Genomic DNA, 11,245 nt, shown 5'->3' on the forward strand with positions numbered 1-11,245 from the left:
AAAATGCGACAGGGTAATAATCGCAATAATTTAAACCTGCATTTTGAAATTTTTTATATGAATTAAACGGGATTTTTCTCAATTTCGCGAAAATTAAAATCGCATTTTAGTCTAAAATAACAAAATCGCAATAATTTCTGAATTTACAGTATAAATTTTGAAATTTTAAAAGAAACTTAAGGTTTCAACTCCCTCAGGCAAAGTTGACCTTAGATGGATTTGGCTATTATTTAGGTATATTTTTTTTTTGTCATATAGCTCCTCGACTGTGTCGGTTCTTATACATCCTTGGCTTTCAAAGCCTTCCTGATAAAGGTAAATCCAGAAAAGCACTTCAGACGCATGAAATTATTTAACATGTTGTTTTCATGTTTTACAGCACTGGGTTGATACCTCTGCTGGTGGACTATCAGTCCCCGAGGGTATCATCAGCTCAGTACTTCGGTACTGACATGATTTATAACAAACTTTTCTAAAATTGTCCTTTTATAAATTTTGAAATTATAAAAGAAACTTAGGTCTCAACTCTACAAATACCAGTGAAAAACCAGTGATTTAGCAACACAAACCCTATCAAAAACCAGGAGTTGACTCATATGCTATGGATGAGTAAGTTGTTCCTGATCCACTAGCAATGTTGCTCATGTCAAGTAAAAATATGGTGATGAGTATCAAAACAAGGACAGGAGGATAAGATTCTGATTATGACAAGAGGATAAAATCTAGTCATTGATACTATTAATCAAATTATGGTGTCTGTAAATTTTTAGTAGAGATGACAATTTTGCCATTGGTTCAATAGCTTCCTTTGTAGCAGCAACCCTGTATCAAGGAAATTCTGAAAGGAACCAAGCCTTGAAACATGGTATCAACTAGGAAAATAAAAATATCCATCCTGTAAAGATATGAATTAGATGTAACTATTTTTTGTTTTCTTTATTTCAAGTTCCATATAGAGTGTATTAAAAATCACCAAATTTCGAAAAATTCAGCAAGATCTACATTTTCTAATCCCTTTTATGATACAAAATTGGAATACATTCTTTCTAAGTTTAGAATGATGAATAATTGTGTAAAGGGTACAGAAATCAAATGTTTTATACTTTTGCATGAAGAGTGGGACATAGATTGTAAGAACTCTAGTCTTGGGAATTGTTCTAAAATCTACATCCGATAAAGAAGCTTGTTTCACAGAAACTAAATCCTGGTTTCAATTGTTAATAAAAAATATGTTATTAATTTGTAAAAAGGTTGCTAGAAGCATTTGGCAGACCCTGATATAAACTGTTTGTAAGGACACTTATGTGATATTGTATCAGTACCGGATCCAGGGGGGGGGAGGGTTCTGGGGGGTTGGAACTTGGAACCCCCTTTTTTTTTACGATTAATGCATGTGAATGGGGACATATAGTTGGAAATCCCCCCCTTTATCCTGGGTTGGGAACCCCCCTTTTAAAAATAGCTGGATCTGCCCCTGAGTATATAAAGAGAAAATTTAGTTTTTCACCTTGGGTTGAAAGTCAAAAGGAATAGTAAGAATTGTAGGAGTATATGTTGGGATTCCTATTGACTTTTAAAAGCTATAATGTTGACTATAAAATATTTTTGCTTCCTGGATGGGATTGATTTGCTCATTTGTTTTACTATAAATGGTCTTTATGTGTCTTTAGTTTAGATAAAGTTGTTATTTTTGAATTATCAAACCAAGACTTACCGGGTACAGTTGTAAGAAAATGTCAAAACAGCCTACCATGTTGTAATGAGAAAAATATTAGTTTATAGGTTTTCCCTTTTCTAGGAACGTAAACTATATTGATAACCCTATGGATAGTTCAGAGACCTAATACAATTATTATACGTCTCTGGATAGGTTAGAACAATAGTAAACAATAGTGCACGCTGAAATGTCTCGCCTGTTTTACTTACTACTGAATTCGTGTTGAAAGTCTGAAATATAAAGTTATGCTGCAAGTATCACATCAACTTAACATTATCAATGTTCTATGAAAATGAGGTCATGGTCAGATAAACCATGCCAGGCAGACATGTACACCTTACAATCATTCCATACACGAAATATAATGGTACCTGAGAAACAGATAAAACCACAAAATCTTAATTAAAGGGAAAATTCGCGATTTTTTACTTATCATCTTATTATGTTCATAATACCATAAAAAACATATTCACCAAGTTTTATCTGGATATGAAAACTAATATGCCAGCTTTAGCTGGCACTTATGGTAGAAGCATCGAATTGGAATAAAGAACGATAACTCTCTCTACATGATCAATCTAAAAAGTTTCGTCACTCTCGTTAAATCTCGTACGATTTTTTTTTAAATTTTTTTCGAAGTTGATCAAGTCAAGTTATCTAACTCTTAAAATTTCGTTTTTCTTTTTTTTTTCATTATATTTATTAAATAAATATTGTATTCTTGCTTGGCTACAAATATAAAGTCAATTCTTCAAATAATGAAAACGAAATTAGCATTGGAATATCCGTCAGGACATTTTCAGGACATTAGTTTAACCCATATATTTTTAATGGCTGTCAGATTCTCGTTTAATCGCGATCTTGAAAAAACGGGACAAAACGGAATAAATTCGATGTTTAATACGACAAGAATTTTTATTTGTTTACAAAAACAAGAATTTAGAAATTTTAGTAACCTGTGTAGTTTATTTAAATTTTATTGTGCCACGGAAATAACCGAAGTTTAGACAACAACATCTTACGCCATGTTTTATCGTCTGCTTCATCTTTCCATTATCAGTGACAAATTTCCTAAATATTAATAACCACAGGTACTTCATTTAAAAGTTACAATATCATAATTTATGATAACATTTGTAGTGTAAAAGTTCCGTCCAGCCATGGGAACACAGAAAAACCCTCTGCAAGCAATAAATTTCGGGAGAAACGTAGCCGGAGGAAGTAAAATCCGGTGCTCTGCCTCTGGTTGACCATGACCACTATTATTTATCTGCTACAGAATTTCCCATATCAAGTTACAGTGATAATGAAGTTGGTTAAATGTGATCACGGTTTTTCCTGTAGCTCACAGACAAATGCAGGTGAAATTCAAAACTTAACAAAAGTTTTAAACAAAGAAAATATATTCAATTCACTATCTGTAGACTGTACTTCCTTTGACAACCTCTCAACAAATCTTGTCATTAATTATGACACATATCTACCTTAAACAGTCCCAGGAGTTTCATCATAAATTAAAACAGCTGTAAAAGGAGACTTGAGTTTGAGTCAGAGTGATACATTTATAGGTACATATATATTGTATGCACCCATATTGTCCAAAATAGGATTTTATGGGAAGATGGAGTTATAATAACCCATGATAATACCATGACTTTTGATAGGTATAGAGCATGTTACTTGGAAGTATGTGGGCTACATCCTTTGAAATTCAAGCTGCCGACACATTATTTGGATGCAATATAAATAATTGCCTCCCGCAGTCGACTGTATATTTTATGCGTCAGTTTAAACCTGATCAAAACATTTTCCCTCTACTGAATACTTTTATCAGGTGTACATTTCAACCTATTAAAGCAATAAACACTTATGGCTATAACGTCACAGTTCCCAAATTGCACCGAGTACCCAATTTGCACCTATTCAACAAAAATAATAACTGCGGAAATCTTACAAGTTTTCTTTGAGACTAAACAATTTGTATTGTTATGATTTGACATTATACATGTCTTTTAATATCGGTTAATATATTTAGATATACACAAATCGTTCACAATGAGAATATATCAACAGATGAAGCATTCCCGGGAAAAAGTAAATCTACGAAAACGTCAGTGTCGTCACCATGCAAAGTTATCTAATTATCATCTTTTTAAAACGTTAGCAATTTCACAACTACAATTTAATTTTCATGACCAAAATAAAATAAAGTACAAACAAAAAAGCAATAAAATGCTTCGCCAAGCACAGCCTGTCAGATACAACAACAGATGTAGATTTAGCATATAAAAAACACCAAAAATTTTATGTCAATTGAAATCAAACATATTTTAATTTTGGACCCTTCAAACTTTAATATGGACTAATTTGAAAACGGGTATCATGTGAGCCCGAACATTTCTATTCAGCAGCAGTCTCCAAGTACATATCTCCTTAATTTTAAATGATAGTCCCACAAAAATGTTGAAAATGTGTACATTTAATTTTTTTTCTAGATTCTCTCATGACATACATGTGAAAGCAGTACCTTTTTGGTCACTATTTATGTGTTGCGTCTAAATATGAATTGTAACACTTTATAGTGACTGACCAGGTCAAACAAATACTTCTCAAGAAACATGCAGAGAAGAAGACAACTTGAACAGCACCAGCCATGCCAGACTATGTATGAATAAAAACTCAGATCGGAATAGCATGGACGATATGTTAGTTATATGTCCTAGTGAATTGTAAGGGAAGCTATCAATAATTCTGCAGATAACGCAATTTTATCACTGAGGTTTATTGTACATTTTCTGTTCAAATTTTCACACAATCAGTGAATCGTTCAAAAAGGCTAAACTAACTTTTTATTACCAGCTGATTACTAAAAGTTTCAAACAATGACAAGTGTTTCATTCATGAAATAACTTGTGCGTTTCTGCGAAAAAAATCATATGCAATTTTATGAATTAAAGGGAAAGAAGATCCTTTTGCGGTGCACTCGTGCATGTCAATTGCGAACTGACCCAATATATTTTCTTTATCATGACCAGTTCACTGATACTGACGTTGACATTATTAAGAAGTACACATCAAAGGAAAAATGCACAGATTACCGTTAAAATAATTTACACACCCTGTTTAGTGTGTATCACCTGCCATATCAGTATTTATTGCATTTATATATAAATGAGAAATAATCAATGTAAAAATGGTAAATTTTTGGAGAAAAAGACCAAAAATTATGGAAAAAACAACCCAAAAATGTTGTTTTTGACCACTGACTCCTAAACTGTTGGTACAATAATTACGACAACCCCCAAAATCAATTCTAACCTTCCTTTTGTGTATTGAAGTTGAACCTTCTGGTACAATTTCATAAATTGTCATAGAGATCCATTTACTTAAACTAAAGTTATTGTCCGGAAACCAAATGTGTCTTCGGACAACAACAGTGACATGATTGCATTACTCGAAAGCGAATTTTTGACATATTCCCCATTTCCATTCTGAATTTTATTTTGCCGTCGTATAAAAACTTGAAAAGTAAGCTAACAAAACAAAATGCAAAAATGACATAAAACTGACTCTGAATAAGTACATGAAATTGATGTAGAAACCCACAAACAGAAGATGATCAGGAATACATTTATACTGCTGAGCAGTGTTCTCCCCTCAAATTTTAATTAGCATCCCAGCAAATAGCAAAATCTTTAGATTATCAACTTAACAATCCTATTTATGGTTCCTTATGCTTAGATCAAAATGAAAAACCTGATCAAAACATTCTTCTAAACAGGCTCACTGTAAATTCAAACTCTTCTTTTTTAACAATCAGAATGATCCTCTTGCTGATCACATATATATGAGATGCAGGAAACTGGGAATACAATATGAACAACCAGCTAATTTAGAAAGTAAAAATAATTCAACAAACAGAAAGTGTTGTTTGCATTACTAAATAAAAAAACAGCTACAACTTTTAGATATTGATGAAAAAGATATTCCAAATCCTCCACCTTTTCATGAAAATCAACAAAAAATTAATTTAATAAAGTTATGGATTGTATAACAGTATTCATAGTTTTGAAATTAAACAAATGTCTTATTGTTTTAAATTTTGTAAAATTTGCAAAGAAAGAAAAAATGGATATGAAAATGCAAAAGATAATGAATGTAAGCATTGTCATTTATATAATCACCAACAAATTCATTTTCAGCAGAAAATAATGAGGGAACAACCATTTAGCTTCAAAGGGGGAGGTATGGTTTTTTGTTTGAGTCAGATTTTTTACACCTGAAGCGCTTCAATGCTATCAATCAAAATTATTTAGTCAAAATATAACACTAGAAGGTAAGGGGAAAATCTGGATTCAGAATATTTTTTTTTGTCCTCTGCTTGAACAGAGTATTTTTTTTCCACCATTTTTTTAAGAAAAATACTAGTCCATATAATTATGATGACGTCTAGGAAGGCTATTTTAAATTTTTGCTTTGACGCCTTCCTGCAACGCGTCAAAGCAAAAAAATACCATACCCCCTCCTGCCTTTTGAAGTTCAATGATCTTTCCCTAAACATTTTCCATCTGAACTTATTATTTTATTTTAGACAAAAACTATACAGATATGTAGGACATTCGTCCTGAACATGCATGAAATATTTGCCACTGGACGTTAAGCAACCAACAATCAATCAATATATAGGACATAGTTTTGGTATAAAGCTGGCATTTAAGGTAGCGCCTTCCTCATATTAAAGAAGAAAATTGGGAATTATTAATTTTATTTATTCGAACTTCCTGACTTCTGTGACGTAGTTTAAGTCTTTTTGCATGCCTGGAGTGGAATTAATCTCACTTAAGTCTTGTTCGTTAATCATCTAATAACGCGATTTAAAGCGCATCGACGACTTTTGGCGTAGCTATTAACCAACTAATAATTAAGAAAGTAAAGTGATCAGCCGTGCAACTTTTAAAAATAAAATGTACGATTTATATTTTAAGGATTTCTGATATGATTATAGTCATTATAGTAATAAAAGTAAATCATACAATAGAATATTTTTATGAATTTTTTTTCCGACGGATATTTTCAACAAACATATTTAACTGATAGTGTATTAAAAATGCATGTTTGTATTCTCACCTTTTACTTCAGTCTAGCAAACATTTTCCGCTAGTACCGTGTAAATACAATGTGTTTTGTACTGTGACACTTAGTGACTACCTGTTGAATGCGTGGTTAAATTCAAGGTATTTAAAGGTTTGCATTCTGTAATTCTAATCTTTTGATCTTCACTCAGTGAATTTTAGCCGTCACGGTTCACCGTTCCAGGTGTGAACATCATTTCGTATGAATGATAAACGGGAGTGATAGTTTGAGACAGAAAATAAAAAAAGAAATATAATTATTTTGAGGGAGTAATATGGTGGCACAATAACTGGATAGCCGTGGTATATTTTTATATTTTCCGTAAGCTCAGTTTAAAATGAATTATGACTGCTGAATATTTTTGTAACAATGAAATACTGAATTAATTTAATTGAATAAATAATAATGGCATTCTAAACACGAGTGTATGAACTAAAAATTGTACTATTTTAAATTAGAATCGGTAACCTTGAATATTTGAAATAGATAATTACCAATTGCAATTATATAATTTGATCCGTCCAAAGCGATCTTTATTTACATATTCAGGAATTAATGTCCTTATCAAAATATTTTAAATCTCACAACGTATAAATACTTCAGCCATTTGAAGAAAGATAATTAAAAAGTTGACAGGAAATTTAAGGTCAACTTTGTCTTATTGGAATGAGATCGAATAATTAAGAACAAAAATTATTTTCCGGTTTGAAAAACATAAATAAAAATGATAAAAGAGAAATGTGGGTTTGAGACAGAAAAAAATAATTATTTGGGGAGGAATATGGTGGCAAAATACCTGAATCGCCGTTATATATATTTTTTATATTTTGCGTTAGCTCAGTTTTTAAATAGATGGGTGAGTACTTTGTTGTAACATCGGAATTCGGAATAACTTTCAATGAAATAATTTTATAAATAAAAATGGCCCACGAAAACGAGCATATAAACCAAAAACTGTGCTATTTTGAATTATCATCGGTAACCTTGAATATTTAAATGTGCAGAGAAAATTATCAGTTACATTAATATAGTTTGGTCCGTCCAAAGCGATCTACATTTACCTAATCGGGAATGTCCTCATTAAAATATTCTACATCTCACAACAAATACTTTAGCTATTTGACCAACGATGTTTAAAAATTTTTTACAGAATCAATCTAACGTCAACTTGCCTTTATTGAATGGAGACAGACCGGCGGATTCAATGTTCAATGTGCTTTATATCTTGTACCTTTGTAAGACTTATCATTCATTCATAAACCATGTCTATACCGCAGACATATATATACATATGATTATATGTCTGTCTTAACTGACAAGAATACTCCTGGTTTTACACTAGTAATTTGTTGGGGCCCTTTATAGCTTAATTGCTGTTCGGTGTGAGCCAAGGCTCCGTGTTGAAGACCGTACTTTGACCTATAATGGTTTACTTTTATAAATTGTGACTTGGATGGAGAGTTGTCTCATTTGCACTCATACCACATCTTCTTATATCTATAAGCAGTATTATCTTTAAATTTCTGTGATTTAATACCAAGAAAGAAAAAAATCCCGAAATTAATTTGATACTTTGATACTCAATATTTTTCCTGGAAAATATTCACATCCTCATTCGGTCTGAAAATAAGATAAGAAACTGGTATACAGAACATGCAGAAGTGTGAATGTCATAAAACCTTGTTATATCAGAAACCATTATAAATGTGAACCTGTATACGTAAGACCTCATGGGACGATGTACCTAACCACATGCAGGTAATATACAAGTAGCTCTGTTATACCCGGAAATGTCAAGGTTAATCACTACCGATACAGAATGTACCAATGCAAAGTAAATTCTGATGATTGTGAAGCATGACCATTCATGATTTTAGAGGAGTATTAGGTGGGGGATTGTCGGAACGATTTAAATTCTGACTAGATTTTTTCTCAATTTAAATCACTGAACTAAAAAAAAAAAGAAAGGAGTAAACAACGTCCAAGAACAGAATTCTTCTTGTAAATTCATAAATACAACGTTCTTATTTTGTAACTTTCGATAGACTTGACCTCCAACCCCCACCCCCCACCCCCTCAAACCTGGGAACATTATATCTAACAATGTTTATGTTCCTGCCCAAATAAAAAAAAAAAGAAGAAAAAAAAAGAAAGAGATGAACCACTAGAGATGAACGGTAAGTCACATCAGATTCAGATATTTATATAGTTGATTGTCGTTAACTAGAGATGTATAGTTACATGTCTCTGCGTTAACTGATAAGAATAACAGGAAAGTATAAACTTGAAATAGATTTATGATGAATAATATGCAACTGCGGCACCCCTTTTTATCAAAGCGTACATGCATGTATTTTAATGACTGTCCGTTATTTCGATCATAATGACAATTGTACGTGAAATCCTATAGTTGGTGAGACTTTTTTTTTTACCAGATATGCGACTTTTCGTATTTATATTTTCTCTTATATTACTCTTATTTAATATTTTATGCATAAGTGCAATAGTGGGAATGGTTTATTCCCCCACAAGCTAACGTAATAAATTAATCAACCCTCAAGCTGATCAGACGTTAATACAACTACTATCAGTCTATCCGGAGTGATGTTTCTTTATTTCTTCAAATAAACTTTTGGGGATCATTAGTGTACGTCCAGTGGCATATATATTACATGCATGTCGGAACAGGAAAATTGGCATAAGGTTCTATTAGAACCATGTTCACATTAATATACATTATACCCAACAATTGTGATGATGACGAATTTCTTCAACTGTTCGAGAACAATCTAATTGAAATATAAATCTGTGATTTTACTATGTCCATAACTTCGATGAACCAAAGCAAGTTAGATATCGACCTGTATTTAAATCAAATTGGTTCTAGATGTTCTTTCTTATATTCAATATACAATTTTAAATTGCGACTATCTATAGTTCCGTAACTTTCTATCTAGGCGTATAAACCAATGATCGACAAGTGCGTATTTTTTAAATCAATAGTTTTTCATGTTTCAAAATGTCCATCATTATTGACAACGAGTATATACTTACATTTTCCCCAATTTACCCTTGGAAAAATATGTAAATAGATTTTTATTTTATCAAATTTTTTTTTGGAATTATTTAGATTTTCATAAATATCATTCTTTACACTAGAAATGTTATTTATAAACAAGCGTATGAGTTTAGTAATGACTAGTATATCACTATCGGACACGCAAGACAAAGATGTATATTACACCTGATATGCCAGCTTTAGCTGGCACTTATGGTAGAATCATCGAATTGGAATAAAGAACGATAACTCTCTCTACATGACCAATCTAAAAAGTTTCGTCACTCTCGTTAAATCTCGTACGATTTTTAAAAAAAAAATTTCGAAGTTGATCAAGTCAAGTTATCTAACTCTTAAAAATATTTTTTTTCTTTTTTTTCCTTATATTTATTAAATAAATATTGTATTCTTGCTTGGCTCCAAGTATAAAGTCAATTCTTCAAATAATGAAAACGAAATTAGCATTGGAATATCCGTCAGGACATTGTCAGGACATTAGTTTAACCCTTATATTTTTAATGGCTGCCAGATTCTCGTTTAATCGCAATCTTGAAAAAACGGGACAAAACGGAATAAATTCAATTTAAATACGACATGAATTTTTATTTGTTTACAAAAACAAGAATTTAGAAATTTTAGTAACTTGTGTAGTTTATTTAAATTTTATTGTACCACGGAAATAACCGAAGTTTGGACAACAACATCTTACGCCATGCATGTTTCATCGTCTGCTTCATCTTCCCACTATCAGTGACAAATTTCCTAAACAACCACAGGTACTTCATTTAAAAGTTACAATATCATAATTTATGATAACATTTGTAGTGTAAAAGTTCCGTCCAGCCATGGGAACACAGAAAAACCCTCTGCAAGCAATAAATTTCGGGAGGTAGTAAAATCCGGTGCCCTGGCACTGCCTCTGGTTGACCATGACTCACTACTATTATTCGTCTGCTACAGAATTTCCATATCAAGTTACAGTGATAATGAAGTTGGTTATGCAGTTACTGTTGAATGTGATCACAGTTATTCCTGTAGCTCACAGACGAATGCAGGTGAAATTTAAAACTTAACAAAAGTTTTCAACAAAAAAATATCCTGTACTTCCTTTGACAAAACTCTCAACAAATCTTGTCACTAATTATGACACATATCTACCTTAAACAGTCCCAGGAGATGGAGACTGTTTTTTTCACTCTCTAAGTTTAATCATAAAACAGCTGTAAAAGAAGACTTGAGTCTGAGTGATACATTTATAGGTACATATATATATATTGTATGCACCCATATTGTCCAAAATAGGATTTTATGGGAAGATGGAGTTATCAAAAGTCATG

This window comes from Mytilus californianus, unplaced genomic scaffold (assembly GCF_021869535.1).
Source record: "Mytilus californianus isolate M0D057914Y unplaced genomic scaffold, xbMytCali1.0.p SCAF_4, whole genome shotgun sequence".
Lineage (NCBI taxonomy): Eukaryota > Metazoa > Mollusca > Bivalvia > Mytilida > Mytilidae > Mytilus > Mytilus californianus.